General features: G+C 46.1%; 2 long non-coding RNA genes across 4 annotated transcripts in view; one reads left to right on the top strand and one right to left on the bottom strand.

Annotated features, from left to right (window-relative positions):
* Positions 1-3,693: 3,693 nt before the first annotated feature.
* Positions 3,694-8,353, bottom strand: LOC140493962 (uncharacterized). Its single transcript, XR_011963806.1, has 3 exons — positions 8,252-8,353; positions 5,519-5,601; positions 3,694-3,786 (listed from the first exon to the last, which is right to left on the bottom strand). It is a non-coding gene; the product is annotated as an uncharacterized lncRNA (long non-coding RNA).
* Positions 8,354-11,791: 3,438 nt separating this feature from the next.
* LOC140493961 (uncharacterized) overlaps positions 11,792-17,718 on the top strand; it is a 51,663-nt gene continuing 45,736 nt past the window's right edge. For all 3 annotated transcript variants that reach the window (XR_011963803.1, XR_011963805.1, XR_011963804.1), the window contains exons 1-2: positions 11,792-11,904; positions 12,891-13,006. This is a non-coding gene — a long non-coding RNA (uncharacterized lncRNA). The remainder of the gene's footprint in view (positions 11,905-12,890; positions 13,007-17,718) is intronic.

Raw genomic sequence — 17,718 nt, 5'->3', positions numbered from 1 at the left:
AGATGAACGTATTAAAAGTAATATTAGCAAATTTGCTGATGACACAAAGCTGGGTGGCAGGGTGAAATGTGAGGAGGATGTTATGAGAATACAGGTTAACTTGGTGAGTGGACGGATGCATAGCAGATGCAGTTTAATGTGGATAAATTTTTGGTTATCCACTTTGGAAGCAAGAACAGGAAGGCAGATTACTATCTAAAAGGAGTCAAGTTTGGTAAAGGGGAAGTACAACAAGATATAGTTATTTTTATACATCAGTCAATTAAAGCAAGCATGCAGGTACAGCAGGTAGTGAAGAAAGCTCACTGCATGCTGGCCTCATAACAAGATGAATTGAGTATAGGAGCAAAGAGGTCCTTCTGCAGCTGTACAGGGCCCTGGTAAGACCGCACCTGGAGTATTTTGTGCAGTTTTGGTCTCCACATTTGAGGAATAGCATTGTGGCTATTGAGGGAGTGTTGGGTAGGTTCATGAGGTCAATTCCCGGAATGGCGGAATGATCATATGTTGAAAGATTGGAGGGACTGAGCTTGTATACACTTGAGTTTAGAAGAATGAGAGCGGATCTGATGGAGACCTACAAGATTATTAAAGGGTTGGACACTCTGGAGACAGGAAGCATGTTTCCACGGATGGGTGAGTCCAGAACCAGAGGACACAGTTTAAAAATAAGGGAGAGGCCATTTAGAACAGAGTTGAGGAGAAACGTCTTCACCCAGAGAGTAGTGGACACATGGAGTGCACTACCCCAGAAGGCAGTGGAGGCCAAGTCTCTGGATACTTTCAAGAAAGAGATGGATAGAGCTGTTAAAGATTATGGAATCAAGTGTTACGGAGATAAGACAGGATCAGGATACTGATTGTGGACGATCAGCCATGATCATAATGAATGGTGGTGCTGACTCAAAGGGCAGAATGGCCTATTCCTGCACCTATTGTCTATTGTACCTTGTCAGTCCTACCTCTTTCTGTGCCTTTCCCTTGCCTGTCTAACTTCTCAACTGTACCAGCCTCAGACTTACGTCGTTTCTCACTAGCTCTTGGTTTACCCCCTCGCCCTCACTGGTTTAATGCCCCCCGAATAGCACTAGCAAATCTCCCTGCTTGGATATTAGACACCTTCTAATTCAGGTGTAATCCATCCTTCTTAAGCATGTCAATTCTACACCAGCAGAGATTCCAATGATCCAAAAATGTGAATCTTCTCCCCTGTATCAGATCCTTTGCCACGCATTCATCTGCTCTACCCTGCTATTGCTACTCTCGCTCGCATGTGGCACCGGGAGTAATCCAGATATTACTACCCACAAGGATCTGCTTATTATCCTCCAGGCTAATTTGCTATATTCTCTCATCAGGACTTTAGCCTTTTCTCTTATGCCATTGGTACCAGTGTACAGTGACCTCCCACTGATCATTCTCCCCTTTCAGAATATCCTGCACCCTCAGAACCATCCTTCCCCCAGGCAGTAGGGAGGTACCACCCCATTCTGACGTCTCACTGTTCACAACAGAAACTGCTGTCTGTGCTGCAGACTAGAGAGCCCCCTATCACCATAGATCACGTGGAACCTGATATACTTGACATTACACTAGTAACTTGGCTGTCAGTGCGATATTCCCCTGAGAGTCTGTGACCCCCGACGCTTTCCAAAACAGTATAATTGTTTGAGATGGAAGTAACCACAGGGGACACCTGCACTACTTGCCCTCCACTCCTCCATTTCCGAGAGGAAACTCATCTACCTGACTGGATTGGCAGTTTTCCTACCTTTCTAAAACTGCCACCTATCACAACCCCCGGCCCCTCTAAATTCTTCATTACCTTTAACCATCGCTCCATCTGGTCCATGAAATTCTACAGGATTTGCATCCTCACTTCCTGCAGACAATCAGGATCATTGAAACTTTTCTTAATCTCCTACGTCCAACAGGAAGAGCACATCACTGTATGAATGGCAATCTCTGCACCTTAACAGTCCACAGACCCAGAAAAAGGCACATAGTCTTATAGCTTTACAAAACACTACTCTAGAATAAATTAGTACCAATATTTTACATTAAAAAACTGAATCAAAGTATCATAGGATGTGTACTTAAAGAAATAAGCCACCGTCCTACTGAATGTTGTAGCTTTACTAAAATAAAACAGACTAAGATTTATCTTTGAAGAGACTGAAACCCACTGAGTTCAGTCGCAGATGAACAGCACTAAACAGAACCTTCGGTTAAATTTTTCCATGCCGACCAGATATCCGAACCTAATCTTATCCCTCTTGCCAGCACCTGGGCCATATCCCTCTAAATCTTTCCTATTCATGTCAAGTATCCAAATGCCTTTAAAATGCTATAATTGTCAGCCTCCACCACTTCTGGCAGCTTATTCCATACATGTACCAGTCTCCTCGTGCAAAAGTTTCTCCTTTGTTCCCTTTGTATTGGAATAAATGCAAAATATAACATCTTGAAAAAACAAACGAGGGCAGACTTACACTAATTAAAAACAGGGCCTCGCGTCGTGATATGGAATGAAGAGGCCGTGGGGTTTGGGTCTTTCAAGTCTGTGTCACATGTCGACAGGGTGGTTAAGAAGGTGCTTAGCACACTTGCCTTCATTGCTCAGACCTTTGAGTACAAGAGTTGGGACGTTATTTTGGATGTTGGGGAGGCCTTTTCTGGAATTCTGTGTCCAGTTCTGGTCATGCTGATATCGGGAGGACATTATGTCTTTGGAGCAGATTCAGAAGAGATTTACCAGGATGTTGATGGGAGTGGATAGTTTGAATTATAAGCAGAGGCTGGATAGGCTGCGACTTCTTTCAGTGGCGCGCAGGAGGCTGAGGAGTGACCTTATTAGACGTTTCTCAAAACATGGAGGGTTGGTATCAGTAACGTGAACAGCTGGTGTCCTTTCCAGGACGGGACACGATTCAAGACTGGGTACATACCTTTTAAGGTGACAGCAGAACGGCTTTAAAAAGGCGTTTGGGAATTTTCTTTTATTTTTGTTCAGACAATGGTTTCTGTGTGGAATGAACTATCAGAGGAAGTGGTAGTTGTGAATCAGATTACAATTTTAGGGTGGCACGGTGGCTCAGTGATTAGTACTGTTGCCAGGACCCCTGGTTCGATTCCAGCTTTGGACAAAGTCTGTGGGACTTGCACATTCTCCCAGTGTCTCCATGGGTTTCTTCCGGGGCTCCAGTTTCCTCCCTAATGAGAGAGCAGCCCTATGGTCTGGTAGGACAATGCTGCCTTTACCTTTTACACAGTGATGCCACTGTGTCTCTGGGATGGGGAGAGGGAATGCTGAAGGTAGTGGGTGGGACACCACTCAGACACAGTGCTTTGTCCTGGAGGATGGTCACTTTCTTTAATAGTGTTGGGGGCTGCACTGATGCAGGCAAGTGGAGAATGTTCCAACACAATCCTGATGTGTGCCTTATAGAGAACAAACAGACATTGGGGAATCAGGGGTTTGGGGAAACTGAGGTGTTCTCCTTGTAGCAAAGGCAATTGCGGGAAGCTGTGACAGAGGGGTTTAGAAAAGTTACACGTTATAATAATAAACCTTACACCCATCAGCTCATTATACAAGGATTACAGGACACACATTAAAGGTTTGGGAAGATTCAAAGGAGAACGTTTATGCAGCAAATGGGATTCAGATGGAATACAATACTCACACACAATGTAAATATCCAGGTCCTGATGAATTGACTAATTCAATCAGAGTTAGGTGTTACAATGACTGAGATTACCATCTGAATGTCCACCTGTAGTATCCTGTAATACAAGTTTATAAAACCCATCATTGTCAGTTCAGGTTAGAAACTTCGCACCATCCCCTCCTCCTGGGCCAGGATGACTGGACACATTACCCCTTGTGGAGGTCAGCAGTCAGTTCAGGTGGAAATTTATGTGGGTTTCTAGGAGTTTCCACCTTGGGACTTCATGTGATTGAACAGGGCAGATCTTTGACACATGGGACAGAATATTCCAAGAGTCAGTGAGATATGGAGAGCAGGATTTGCTTCCTTTTCTTTCCTTCCATGCTGCTGCTGTGCTTCATAAAAAAGACATGGGGTGTGAAAGGCTCATGCAGCTCGATGGGCAAGTTGCCTCAATTCAGACCAATGGGCAGCAAGCTCCTCCCATACAGTATCTCTAAAAACAGAGCAACTCTGCATGCTTCACACTGCCCAGTGCTCCCAGTAAATGTTTAGAAGAATGGGTGGGGAACTCCTGGAAAAGGCATAACTGTAAAGTTCTAAGAGGATTGTGAAGAGAGAGAGATGCACAGGAGAAGGGGGCAACAAGTTGTCAGATGGAGTATAATTTGGGAAAAAGTGAAGTCGGTCATTTTGGAGGGGATAATAAGAGAACGGAGTGCTATTCACATAGTGGAAACTGTAGAAAGCTGCACCACAAAGGGATCGGGGGTTATTTGTGCAGGAAACACTGAAAGCTAGCAGATTCTGGGTCAGTCACGAAATCAAGGGTTCATTTCAGATTCATCAAGTTTAAGGTAACACTGACATGGGTAAGGGGTTTCAGTAGCAATGGAGCTAGGGTGAGGTGGAGACAAGCAACATTTTAGAGATTGGAATTCCTGGTGTTTGTGATTGCATAGATGTCTGATCAGAAGGTCACCTTGGGGTTACAGATATGACAGCAATGTTGTGAAGAGTCTAGTTCTATCTCAGACTGCACCCAGAGAGAGGGAGGGGCTCAGAAGTAAGAGAAAGGAATTTGTAATAGCAACTGAAGGTAATGGGTTTAACCGTAACAATGTTTCTTTGGAGGAAATTGCAGTTAATCGGGTAGTGGGAATGTGATAAGCAGTTTGGTAACTGAGCAACAGTGGAGCAATGGAGAGGGATGGTGGGGAAGGAGAGCTGGACATCGTCAGTGTACATGTGAAACCTCACACTGTGTTTTTGGACAATGTCACTTCCTGGCAGTGTGTAGGTGAGAAACAGGAGGGACCAAGGATAGATCCTTGAGAGACACCAAATACAAGGAATTCAGAAATGAAAGGGAGAGTGGAGATGGAGCAGGATTTACAAATGATGGTGAGGTCAAATGTTAGTTTTTTTGGCAGAATGGATGAGAAGGACATAACCAGAAAAGACAGACAGACAGAACAAGGAACAATACCTGTGAATTGGGGAGGGGGAGTGATGAGGAGGAAACAGAGTTGGAATATCTGTAGTTTAGCGAGACTAGTAAAAGATCAAGGTGAGCTCTCATAAGGCTTGACAAGAGACTGGAGAAAGATGTAAGTTTGGGACAAAAATCAGGAACACCATGTGAGGCAGCTTGTCTCGGTGGCCTAGTGGGAGGGAGAGAAGCAGCAGAGGCAGCTGATCAGATTGTCTCAGTCTCAGTGACAGAGAAACTCAATGTGCGCCTTGCTCTTGTTGTTGGAGGGAAGGATGAAGGAGACAGGATGATGGACAGTGTTTTACAAAGAAGCAAAACCAGGGTTAGTGATATTTAAAATGAATGAACAAACCTAATGTATTTAACTTTTATCCAGAATATTAAAATGTACAACTGAAGTCCTTGTTCGAATCCCAGCTCGGCAGATGGTAGAATCTGAATTCAAGAAAAAATAATGAATTAGGAATCTCCTGATCTCCATGGAACCATTGTCAATGGCGAAAAAAATCCTGCCAACCTGACAGTTGGCCAACAAGCTACTCACTGTATTAATCACTGCAAAGTCTCAACAAAGGAATGAAACTGGATGGACCACTCGGCATCTAACAAGGCATTAGGAAATACAACCACAGAATCAGCCCTCTCGACTCTGCAACATCCTGCTCACTAACATCTGTGTTTTTTTGTGCCGAGCTGTCTCACAGACTAGGCAAGGAACAGCCTGACAAAGTCATACTCACAGAGTAACCCCTTACAGATAATGGCCAGACACCACAATAACCATCCCTAGATAGAGTGTGATGATGGAGAAGTACAACAGGTCAGGCAGCATCTGAGGAGCAGGAGAATCGATGTTTTGAGCCTGAGCCCTTCATCAGCCTGACCTGCTGTGCTTTTCCAGCACCACACTCTCGACTCTGATCTCCAGCATCGGCAGTCTTCACTTTCTCCTGAAATCTCTGGATATGTCCTGTCCCACCAGCAGGACAGACCAGGCAGAGGTGATGGCACAGTAGTGTACACACAGGAACCATTTGCCTTGGGAGTACTTAGCATTGACTTTGGACACCAGGAAGTCACATGGCTCCTGCTAATTACCATGTACCGTGCTCCCGCAGCTGATGAATCAGTGCTCCTCCACGTTGAAAAACACTTGGAGGAAGCACTGAGGCAATAAAATGGTGACAAGCCTACTCTGGGTACAGGATTTGAATGTCCTCTACCAAGCGTAGCTCAGCAGCAGGATTACTGACTGAGCTGGTCGGGTCCTCAAGGACATAGCTGCTCAACTGGGTTTGCAGCAGGCGGTAACGGAACCAGCAAGAGGGAAAAAACATACTACATCTTATCAGTATGAATCAACCAGCAGCAAATACATCTGTCCATGACAGTATCGATAAGACCGACCATCCCACAGTCTTTTTGGAGACAAAGCCTTACCTTAAAGTTGAGAAAAACCTCCATTGTGCCGAGTGGTACTATCACCGTGCTAAATAGGACAGATGTAGGAACTCAAACTGGATCTCGCTGAGGCACTGTGGGATAACAACAGCAGCAGAACTGTACTCCAGCACAATCTGTAATCTCATGGGTTTGTAAATCCTGCACTCACCCATCACAATGGACAGGAAAGGACAGCATGCCATGAGCAGCACCAGACAGACATAAAAATGAAGTGTCAACCTGGTGAAGCTACCAAGCAGGACTATCTGCACATCAAACAGCATCAGCGGCAAGCAACTGAGCTAAGTGATCCCATAGTCAATGGATCAGATCAGAGCTCTGCAGTTCTGCCACACCCAGTTGTGAATGGTAATGGACAATTAAACAACTCTTTGCAGGAAGCACCACAGATATCCCCACCCTTACTGATGGAGGGGTTTCACACATCCATGCAAAAGACAAGATGACAGCATTTGCAGTAATTTTCAGCCAAATGCAAAGTGGGATGATCCACGTCAGCCTTCTCCAGTGGTTCCTAACGTCACAGATGTGAGCTTTAAGCCAGTTCAATTTAGTTCGAACAATATCGAGAAATGGTTAAGTAGTGTAAAGGCTATGGGTCCTGCTGACAGTCTGGCAATAATACTGATAGATTGTGCTCCAGAACTTGCCACCCACCAAGTCACGTACCGCTCCAGCACTGGCATCGACCGACAATGTGGAACATTGCCCAGGGATATTCAACACAAAAACACAGGGCAAATCCAACTCAAGCAACTTCCCTCTGTCAGTCCACACTCGATCAGCAGTAAAGTGATGGAAGATGTCATCATCAGGGCTATCAAACAGCAGCTGCTCAGCAACAGCCAGCTGAGCGATACTCATTTTAGGCTGCACCAGGGCCACTCAGCTCCCGATTGTGTTACTGCCCTGATTCACAACCTGACAACCAGCTGAATCCCGGAGGTGAGGTGAGGGGAACAGCCCAGTCCCACTCCAACACCACTATATCAAGGTGATTCCACCCTCATCTCAGCTCATATACTGAAACTCTCATCCATCGTGTGTCATCTCAAAACTTAATTATCCAAACACACTCCTGGCCAGCCTCCCAAATTCAACCTCCCTGTAATCTCAAGAAAAAAATGAAAGCTCTATCGCCCACGTGCTCACTTCTCCCCAAACATGTTGATCTGTCAAAAGGCTCCTATTCATAAGCAACAACAATTTAAAATTCTCATTCTTGATTTGATTCCTGGCTGTTATCATCCCTAGCTCCCTGCACCACACATCCTTTATCGAGGTCTCAACCCATTTTCTTCGAGACTCCCAACGATTGGTTAATTCATTACTTCAACTGTGTAGCTGATTCTACAGTTACTAAAGCAACATGGTCTGGAACTTACAGACAAAACCTCACAGGTCTGCTTTTCACCTTTAAGAAATCCCTCAAAGCCTGCTTTTTGGCAATGCTTTTGGTCACCTGTCCTAAAATCTCCATCCCTGGCCTTATTTCTAAAGTTCTCAATTACATTTTTGTGAAATTATAAGCATGATCATAAAACTACAAACTGTTCTTGATTTGGACATTATCTTCAAATAATCACTGTTGCTGTAATGAATAATCTGTAATGTCTCTTACCCAACCACATTGTGGGAGCACCTTCACCACACAAACTGCAGCTGTACAAGAAAGTCAAACATCACCCTCTCCACAAGCAACAGGGCTTTGGCATTAATCACTGGTATCTGTGGAAGGAGAAACAAAGTTAATGTTTCAGGGAGTGCAAAATGGATTACAGGGAATGAAAATGGTTCAGAATTTGATTATCAGAAATGGATGGAAAATACACTTGCTTATTGGAAAAAAGAATTCTTGACTGTCAAAAATACTCAAGAAAAAATAATCTGGGCAAACAATTCTTCTGTTGCCTCCATGTCCAAGATTACTTTCACAATCAGGACTCCTGCCCACATTCCAAGGACCCCTTCACCCACCTCCAACACACTGCATCCACCTGGACACCCCGTGCTGGCCTATTACCTGCCCTCGACCTTTCATTTCCAACTGCCGCCGGGACATTAGCTGCCTTAACCTGTCTACCCCCCTCCCCCACTCCAACCTCTCACCCTCACAACGTGCAGCCCTCCAATCCCTCTGCTCCAATCCCAACTTCACCATTTTGCCAGCAGATAAAGGGGGCGCAGTGTTAGTCTGGCGCACTGACCTTGACACTGCTGAAGCCAAATGCCAACTCGAGGACACCTCTTCTTACTGCCCCCTCGACCATTACCCCATCCCCATCACCAAACCTTCATCTCCCAGACCACACAGAACCTCATCAACTCAGGAGATCTCCCACCCACAGCTTCCAACCTCATAGTCCAGGAACCCCGCACTGCACGGTTCTACCTCCTTCCCAAGGTCCACAAGCCTGACCACTCTTGCCGACCCATTGTCTCAGCATGCTCCTGCCCCACTAAACTCATCTCTACCTACCATGACACTGTCCTATCCCCCCAGTCCAGGAACTCCCCACATACGTTTGAGACACCACCCACGCCCTCCACCTCCTCCAAAACTTCTGTTTCCCCAGCTCCCAATGCCTCATCTTCAACATGGATATCCAATCCCTCTATACCTCCATCCGCCATGACCAGGGCCTCCAAGCCCTCCATTTTTTCCTCTCCCAACATCCCCAACAGTACCCTTCCACCAACACTCTCATTCGTTTGGCCGAACTGGTCCTCACCCTTAACAATTTCTCCTTCGAATCCTCCCACTTCTTCCAGACCAAAGGGGTAGCCATGGAAACCCGTATGGGCCCCAGCTATACCTGTCTCTTTGTTGGCTACATAGAACAGTCGATCTTCCGTAATTACTCCCCAGTCCACTACATTGATGACTGCACTGGCGCCACCTTGTGCTCCCGCGAGGAGGTTGAGCAATTCATCAACTTCACCAACACATTCCACCCTGACCTTAAACTTACCCGGACCATCTCTGACACCACCCTCCCCTTCCTAGACCTCTCCATCGCCATTAATGATGACCGACTTGACACTGACATTTTTTACAAACCCACCGACTCCCACAGCTGCCTGGATTACAGCTCTTCCCACCCTATCTCTTGTAAAAATGCCATCCCATATTCCCAATTCCTCCGCCTCCACCGTATCTGCTCCCAGGATGATCAGTTCCACCACAGAACACACCAGGTGGCCTCCTTCTTTAGAGACTGCAATTTCCCTTCCCGCGTGGTTAAAGATGCCCTCCAATGCATCTCGTCCACATCCCGCACCTCTGCACTCAGACCCCACCTTCGACCCCACTAACCTTCGCATAAACCAAATCATTCGCCGACATTTTCACCACTTCCAAACAGACCTTACCACCAGGGATATATTTCCCTCCCCACCCCTCTCCGCCTTCCGCAAAGACCGTTTCCCCCATGACTACCTGGTCAGGTCCACGGCCCCCAAAATCCCACCCTCCCATCCTGGCACTTTCCCCTGCCACCGCAGGAACTGTAAAACCTGTGCCCACACCTCTTCCCTCACCTCTATCCAAGGCCCTAAAGGAGCCTTCCACATCCATCAAAATTTTATCTGTGCATCACTATTATCATTTATTGTATCCATTGCTCCCGATGCGGTCTCCTCTACATTGGGGAGACTGGACACCTCCTAGCAGAGCACATTAGGGAAGATCTCCGGGACACCCGCATCAATCACCCCCACCGCCCTGTGGCCCAACATTTCAACTCTTCCTCCCACTCTGCTGAGGACATGGAGGTCCTGGGCCTCCTTCAGCGCCGCTCGCTCACCACCAGACACCTGGAGGAAGAATGCCTCATCTTCCGCCTCGCAACACTTCAACCCCAGGGCATCAATATGGACTTCAACAGTTTCCTCATTTCCCTTTCCCTCACCTCATCCCAGTTTCAAACTTACAGCTCAGCACTGTCCCCGTGACTTGTCCTGACTTGTCCTACCTGCCTGTCTTCTTTTCCACCTATCCACTCCATCCTCCGACTGCCCCCGACCTATCACCTTCATCCCCTCCCCCATTCACATATTGTACTCTATGCTACTTTCTCCCCACCCCCACCCTCCTCTAGCTTATCTCTCCATGCTTCAGGCTCTCTGCCTTTATTCCTGAAGGGCTTTTGCCCGAAACGTCGATTTTACTACTCCTCGGATGCTGCCTGAACTGCAGTGCTCTTCCAGCACCTCTAATCCAGAATCTGTACCCCACCACATCACTTTGCCCTACAATCGTGGTATCTGGCTGTACACAAAGAGAAGTGGCACAGTCTGTACTGGGATGCCCTGGGGCCCTGAAACACATGGTAAAGACGAAAATCACCAGAGCATTGAGAGCCCCACCACATTGTTTGCATGTTCTATTGTTTTTACTCTGTTCCTGCCTTCCCTTGTTTTTTCTTAATCAGGTTGTTGTTACACACACCTGCCCTCTCGATCCAAGATTCAGGACATTTTCACCACATTACAAGGCATCGACTCCAACCTCCCCTGTCCCTTAGCCTACTGAGTCGCGCCTGAATCAACTCCGCAATTGGGAGGAAGGGGCGGAACAGGAGGACCGAGCAGCAGCCGGTCGTCGAACCAGAGTGAGTGAGGAACGGGGCCAAAGCATTCTCGGAGAGTGAACGCTTCAGGATTGATCATTCTCACTACATAGTGGAGCATTAAGCCTCTCCCATGAATCAATGTGAGATTTTAACGAAACAGTTGAGATGTAAATCTGATAACGTACATTAGGGAGATTTAAACAATCCTTGGATAAACACATGGGTGATTTTGCAAAAGTTTAGGGGGACGAGCTGAGAATAATTCACAGGTCGGCGTGAATAATTCACAGGTCGGTTTACACAACTCGAGTAAGAAACTTATTTTCAAACTCACAGAACGATTGGTAATTTACATACCTGGCTAGTATGGTTAAGTTGGACCGAACAATCTATTTGCATACTAATCCTCTCGATGACTATAACTCGACAGAGCAATTGTTAATGACTCATATTTTCCCCATGATCCTGTGTAGATATGAATATTCTCTATAAACTCACCGATAATCTCAGACGCACGCGCAGTTTGGTTTCTATGTGGAGCATGCGCAGCGTCACATTGATCAGGACACAGAGAGAGCGACATGGAGCTGCTTTCTCCGGCAGCGGCTGCGATCAGCTTCAGAGAGCGGCGCTTAGAGCCGGTGTGTGGGAGCCTCGCTGGGAGAAAGTAGCGGAGAAATTTCACAATTCCTGGATACAGGTTAAAAATAACTCGAAAAAGACCCCCCAGGCCCGGCTTAGGAGGTTGCGGTCTCTGATCAGGGAAGTGGCCCAGTGTCATGGCCGCCATTTGTTTGAGGGAAGAGGGAGCGCGGGCCTGAGGGCCGCCATCTTGAGAAGGTCAAGGTGCAGGAGGGCGGGGCTCTCGGGGTCTGTAGAACAATCAGAGGAAAGGGAAGACCCATTGTTATTGATTAATTCCACGAACACAGCTTCACTGGGTGATCCTGCAGGAATATCCTCTCTCAGTCCTGCTGTGATGTTTCACCCCATCAGAACCAGCAGCTCTCCTCCTCTCTCAGCTCCCCTTCTGTCCTTCCTGCAGCATCTGTCCCCTGGAACATTGAGCTGCCTGTCCTGTCCCTCCCTCAGTTGTTGTTCTGTAATTACCTGTGATATCCCAGTCCCATCTTAGACTACTTCACTAAAGACAGGAATGCACCCGATGGATTTTTCTTAACATCAGCAATTGTTTAATACTCATTTACAGGTTTTTAATTACATCGTTTTTGAAGCATTTACTTCACATTCAATCATTTGCAATGGTGGGATTTGAACCTGTGTCCAGAGAACATTTGCTGAGTTTCTGTATAAATTGTCACACAATAATGCCACTAGGCCATCACTTCACCTGCTCACAGTTTGTATATCCCATTGCAACATGAATCAAAACCCTTTCTTCCTGCACAATTGTTTGATCCGGCACTCTGGTGATGTGACTCAGTACCTCTCCATGTGGTATCCATGTGTGGGTCTAATTGCTGCCTCTGTCAGCGTCTCTCACTCTTGAAGCTACTCCAGATCATGAGCCAACAGAATTCTCCACTCCAGAGAGATGAGGCAGCACAGGTCAGGAATGGAGACCGGGATTTTCCAGATCTCTGTGGGCTCACTGTCATTGTATATGTGTAACCCTCACAGAATCAGTCTAATTTCCCATTCTGCCTATTTCTGTGTCTTCTATAGGTACTCATGGAGTTCCTGACTCAATAGACTTGCCAACTGCTGGTTGGGACAATGGTTGGTCAGCCAGAAAGACGAAGTCAGGGAGGTCGGGAGTCTTCAATAAATCCTGCTGCCAAGTAAGATCATTCCAGTGCACAGAGCAGAAAGTAATAAGGGGGATCCAAACATCAGCTAACAAGACGTGACATAGAGAAAGTGCTGGAGGGGGAGCACAGTACAAACACGCCCCAGGCTCAATCACCACGCCTGCTGCAAATTTTGTTGTGATGAGACAGCTTCGGGAGTTCCCAGTTATCAGTCAAGGCCTGTGCTTTCTTAGGGAGCATCAGAACAACTGAGGGGAAAGCAGGCCTCCCACGAGAGTGTGGTAATGCTGCCTGGGATCTTTCTGTTCCCTATTCCCTCTCCAACACTGTTTCTATGGCTTGTATTGAGGACCAGTGTCTTCAATCATTCTAACTCCTATAACAGTTCCTATCTCTGTCATCTCCTCCCCTCTCACCAATTATTTCACATATTTGAAACCTACAGTCCAGATGACCATCCATATCGCTGTAACTTGCTTCAGTCTCTACAACATGCCTTGTCTCGATAGTCTCCTCCTCCGATAACTGGAGACATCGAGTCTGTTTCTGTGTGGCATGACTCTTCAGCTGAGATTTCCTAAATGGAATGTGTCGCGTTTGCCTGTGTTTGGCTCATATCCCTTCAAACCTTCTCCTCTCCATGTACCTGCCCGAGTGTCTTTTCCATGTTGTAATTGTACTTGTTTTTACCATTTGCTCTGGCAGTCCATTCTGTCTATGCACCATCCTCTGTGGATAATGTTGCCCCTCAACCCCCTCTTTAAATCCTTGCTCTGTCACCTCACGTTTATGCCTCTAGCTTTGGACTCACCTACCCTTGGAAATGCACCTTACTTTGGCCCTACATGGTTTCATAAATCTTTATAACGTCACCCCATGGCCTCCCCTGCCCAGGAGAAATATAGACGACAATGTTACCTATATCTCCAACTCATGTACTCAATGCTCTGACCAATGAAGACAAGTGTGCCAATTGCCGCTTTCAACACCCTGTCGCCCTGTGATGCCAGTCCAAGGAACAATGTAACTGCATCCCTTGGTCTCTCCCTTTTCTACAACACTGCCCAGGGCCCAACCATTACCCGTGTTAGTCCTCCCTGGTTTGTCTTAACTAAATCCAACACCTGAATTAAAATCCATCTTTCATTCCTTGGCCCACTGGCCCAGTTGATTAACATCCCCTTCGATAACTATATTCCCTGCCCACTCTTCCACTAATCTTGGTATCCATAAACATACTAACAGGGACTCCTAAATTTTCACTCAGATTGTTTATGTAAATGGTGTACAACAGTGGTCCCAGCACCAATCCTTACAGCACACTGCTGGTCAGAGACCCCAGTCTGAACAACAACCCTCTTCCACCACGCACTGTCTCCCACTGTCATCCCATTTTGTGTCCAGTTGGCAAGCTCTCCCTGATCCTTTGTGATTTACCCTTACTAACCAATGTATCATGCTACACCCTGAACAAGGGTTTGTTGAAGCCAGAAACAACGTCTGTTGCTCTGCCTTCGTGTATCTTTTTGTTCACATCTTGAGCAAACTCCAGTCCAGTTTGTGGGACATGTTTTCCCAGGCACAAAGCCATGCTGGCTGTCTGTAATCAGGCCTTATCTTTCCAAATGCATGGACGGCCTACCTCTCAGAATGACCCCCAACAACTGACCCGCCCTGATGTCTGCTCATCAGTCTGTCGTTCCCTGGCTTTCTCTTGCAGCCTTTCTTAATTAATGACACAACATTATAATCATAGTTGGAGTAATACCGCACTGTTCAGTTAACGCTAACTATACTCTAAAACGGATGTCATCCCACCTGCCTGTTCCTGGATCATATCCCTTCAAACCTTTCCTATTCCTGTACTAATCCAAATATCTTTTGAACATTATAATTGTCCCCATGTTCACCCCTTCCTTGAGAAGTTCATTCCACACACAACCCACCCTCTGTGTAACAATGTGCCTTTCGTGTCTTTTTTTGATATGTCTCTCCTCTAAACTTAAAAATGTAGTGCCTTGTCTTGAAACTCCCCTGTCCATGGGAAAAGACAACTCCCATTAACTCTATCTATCCTCCTCATGATTTTATAAACTTCTATGAGGTCATCTGTCAACATTCAGATTTCAGTGAAAAACACCAACCTATTCAGCCTTTCTTTATACTGAAGCCTTTTGTACCCAGCCATATCCCAGTAAATCTCCTCCCAACCCTTTCCAGCTTAATAATATCCTTCCTATAACTGGGCGACCAGAACTGGACACAGTATTCCAGAAGAGGACTCACCAATGGCCAGTATAATCTCAATGCGACTTCCCAACTCCTATATCCAAAGGACTGAGCAATGAAAGCAAGTCAGGCCAGCACCTTTTTTTAAACTATCCTCTCTCTCCATGTTGCAAACTTCAAAGAATTATGTAGCTGAACCATGAGTTCCCTCTGTTTTACAACACTACTGAAGATCTTGCCATTAATTGGATACAACCTGCACGTGTTTGTTGTACAAAATGCATTACCTCGCGTTTAATCAGATTGAACTCCATCTACAGTTTTTCAGCCATTCACACATTTCATCAGGATCCCTTTGTAACCTCAGAAAACCTTCTTCACTGTCCACAATGCCACCCTCCAGTCTAACAGCCTATCACACATAGCTCTCGATGGTACAAGTATCTCTACTCGGGGCCCTACAATTTCTTCACCAGCTTCCCACAATGTCCTGAGATCCATTTGATCAGGTCCTGAGGATTTATTTACCTTTGTGTTTTAAAACCTCTAGCACCTCCTTTTCTATAATGTGGACTCATTTCAAGACATTGAGTCATAGAGATGTACAGCACAGAAACAGGCCCTTCGGACCAACTCCTGCATGATGTTTCTAGTCACATTTGCCACAATTTTGCCAATATCCCTCTGAACCCTTGCTATTCATACATCCATCCACATGCCTTTTTAATGTATTTCTATCAGCCTCCACTATTTGCTCTGGCAGCTTATTCCATCCACTCTGCGGGAGTCAGTTGTCCTTTAGACCCCTTTGAAAAGTTTCCCTCGCCTGGGGAAATGACCTTGTCTATTGACCCTGTCGATGACCATCATGACTTTAAACACCTTTTATCGGTTAACTCCTCAGCCTCCCATGTTCAAGTGAAAACAGCCCCAGCCTATTCAGGCTTTTCCCTGAAGCACAAATCCTCCAACCCTGGCAACATCTTTGGTCATTTCTTCTGCACCCTTTCATGTTCCACGACATCCTTCCGATGGCATTGAGACCAGAATTACACACAGTATTCCAATAGTGCCCAGGCCAAACACTGTTTACTTCCCTGAGCGCCCCAGTCTTTATCCACAATAAGTTCCAAAGTGAAATATTTGTTTTGGATCTTGTAGTTTCACACATCGTTGCCTTCATTGATCATTAAGGAAACCGGGTTTGTCCCGAGCTCTTCTTTTGCTCTTAATACACTTGTGGAGTCTCTTTGGATTCTCCTAAACCTTCTCTGCCAAAGCTATCTCGTGTCCCCTTTTTACATTCCTGATTTCCATCCTAAGTGTATTTCTACAGCCCCGATGCTCCTGAAGGGATTCCCTTGAGTCAGCCAGTTATATCTGACATGTGACTCCTTTTTCTTGACCACAGCCTTGAAACTCAGCCACTGTTTCCTAATTCAGTCAGCATTGAGCTGCACACTAACAGGAACATGCTGTCGCTGAACGCTCCTTTTATCTCGGTTTTAAAATATTCCTACTTGCCAGACTTCCCTTTATCTGCAAATAGCCTCCCCAGATCTACTTTAAAAATTCATGTCTAATACTATCTTGCTCCATTGAATAACTTTAACTTGTGGACCAGGCCTGTCCTTTTCCATCGCTATTTTCAAACTAATACAGTTGTGGTAACTTTCCAAAGTGCTCCCCCACTAACACCTCAGTCCCGTTCCCGACCTTGGGGAGGTCAGGTTTAGCCCCATTCTCCAGTTGGGCCACTTACATAATGACTGGGAGTTTTCGGAACACACTTAACAAATTCCTTCTAACCAAATGTTTAACTTAGTAACAATCCCAGTCCAGGTTTGGAACGGTTAAGATCCCCTATCATTACAACCCTATTATTCTAAGAGATATCTGAAATCTCCTGACATATTTGCTCATCCATCTCCCATTGCCTATCGCTGTAGTCTGACCGTAGAAAACTAATGACCAATTTTTATTTCTCCGTTCCACTAATATCATTTAACTGGGTGATCCTACATGAATCCTCCCTCGAGGTACTGCTGGGATGTTTTCCCCCAATCAAACCCACCAGCTCTCCTCCTGTTTTCCCTCCTGTTCTATCCTTCCTGTAGTATCTGTCTCCGGAACATTGAGCTGCTGCTCCTGTTGCTCCCTCAGCTGTGTTTCTGTAATATCTATGGGATCCCAATCCCATGTTCCCATCCATGCTCTGGGTTCATCTGCCTTATCTGTCTGGCCCTTTGTATTGAAATAACTGCAGTTTAATCCACCAGTTTTCCCTCATTGTCTGCTATGTCCTTGCCCTCCCTTGTCTTCTTATATTGCTCTCTTGAACATTTGTACCAGCCTCAACTTTCTTTCTGACCTTACGACCCTTTGGGGTCACACAGCCCCTGCCAGACAAGTTTAAATCCTCTCGAGCAGCTCCAGAAACGTTCCCCACCAGATGTGGGTCCCCCTCCTGCTCCCAGTTCATGTGTATTCCCCACCCTGTCTACCTGTGCTGA

This window comes from Chiloscyllium punctatum, chromosome 23, assembly GCF_047496795.1.
Source record: "Chiloscyllium punctatum isolate Juve2018m chromosome 23, sChiPun1.3, whole genome shotgun sequence".
Taxonomy (NCBI): Eukaryota; Metazoa; Chordata; class Chondrichthyes; order Orectolobiformes; family Hemiscylliidae; genus Chiloscyllium; species Chiloscyllium punctatum.
This window is presented reverse-complemented; position numbering and strand designations above follow the sequence as displayed.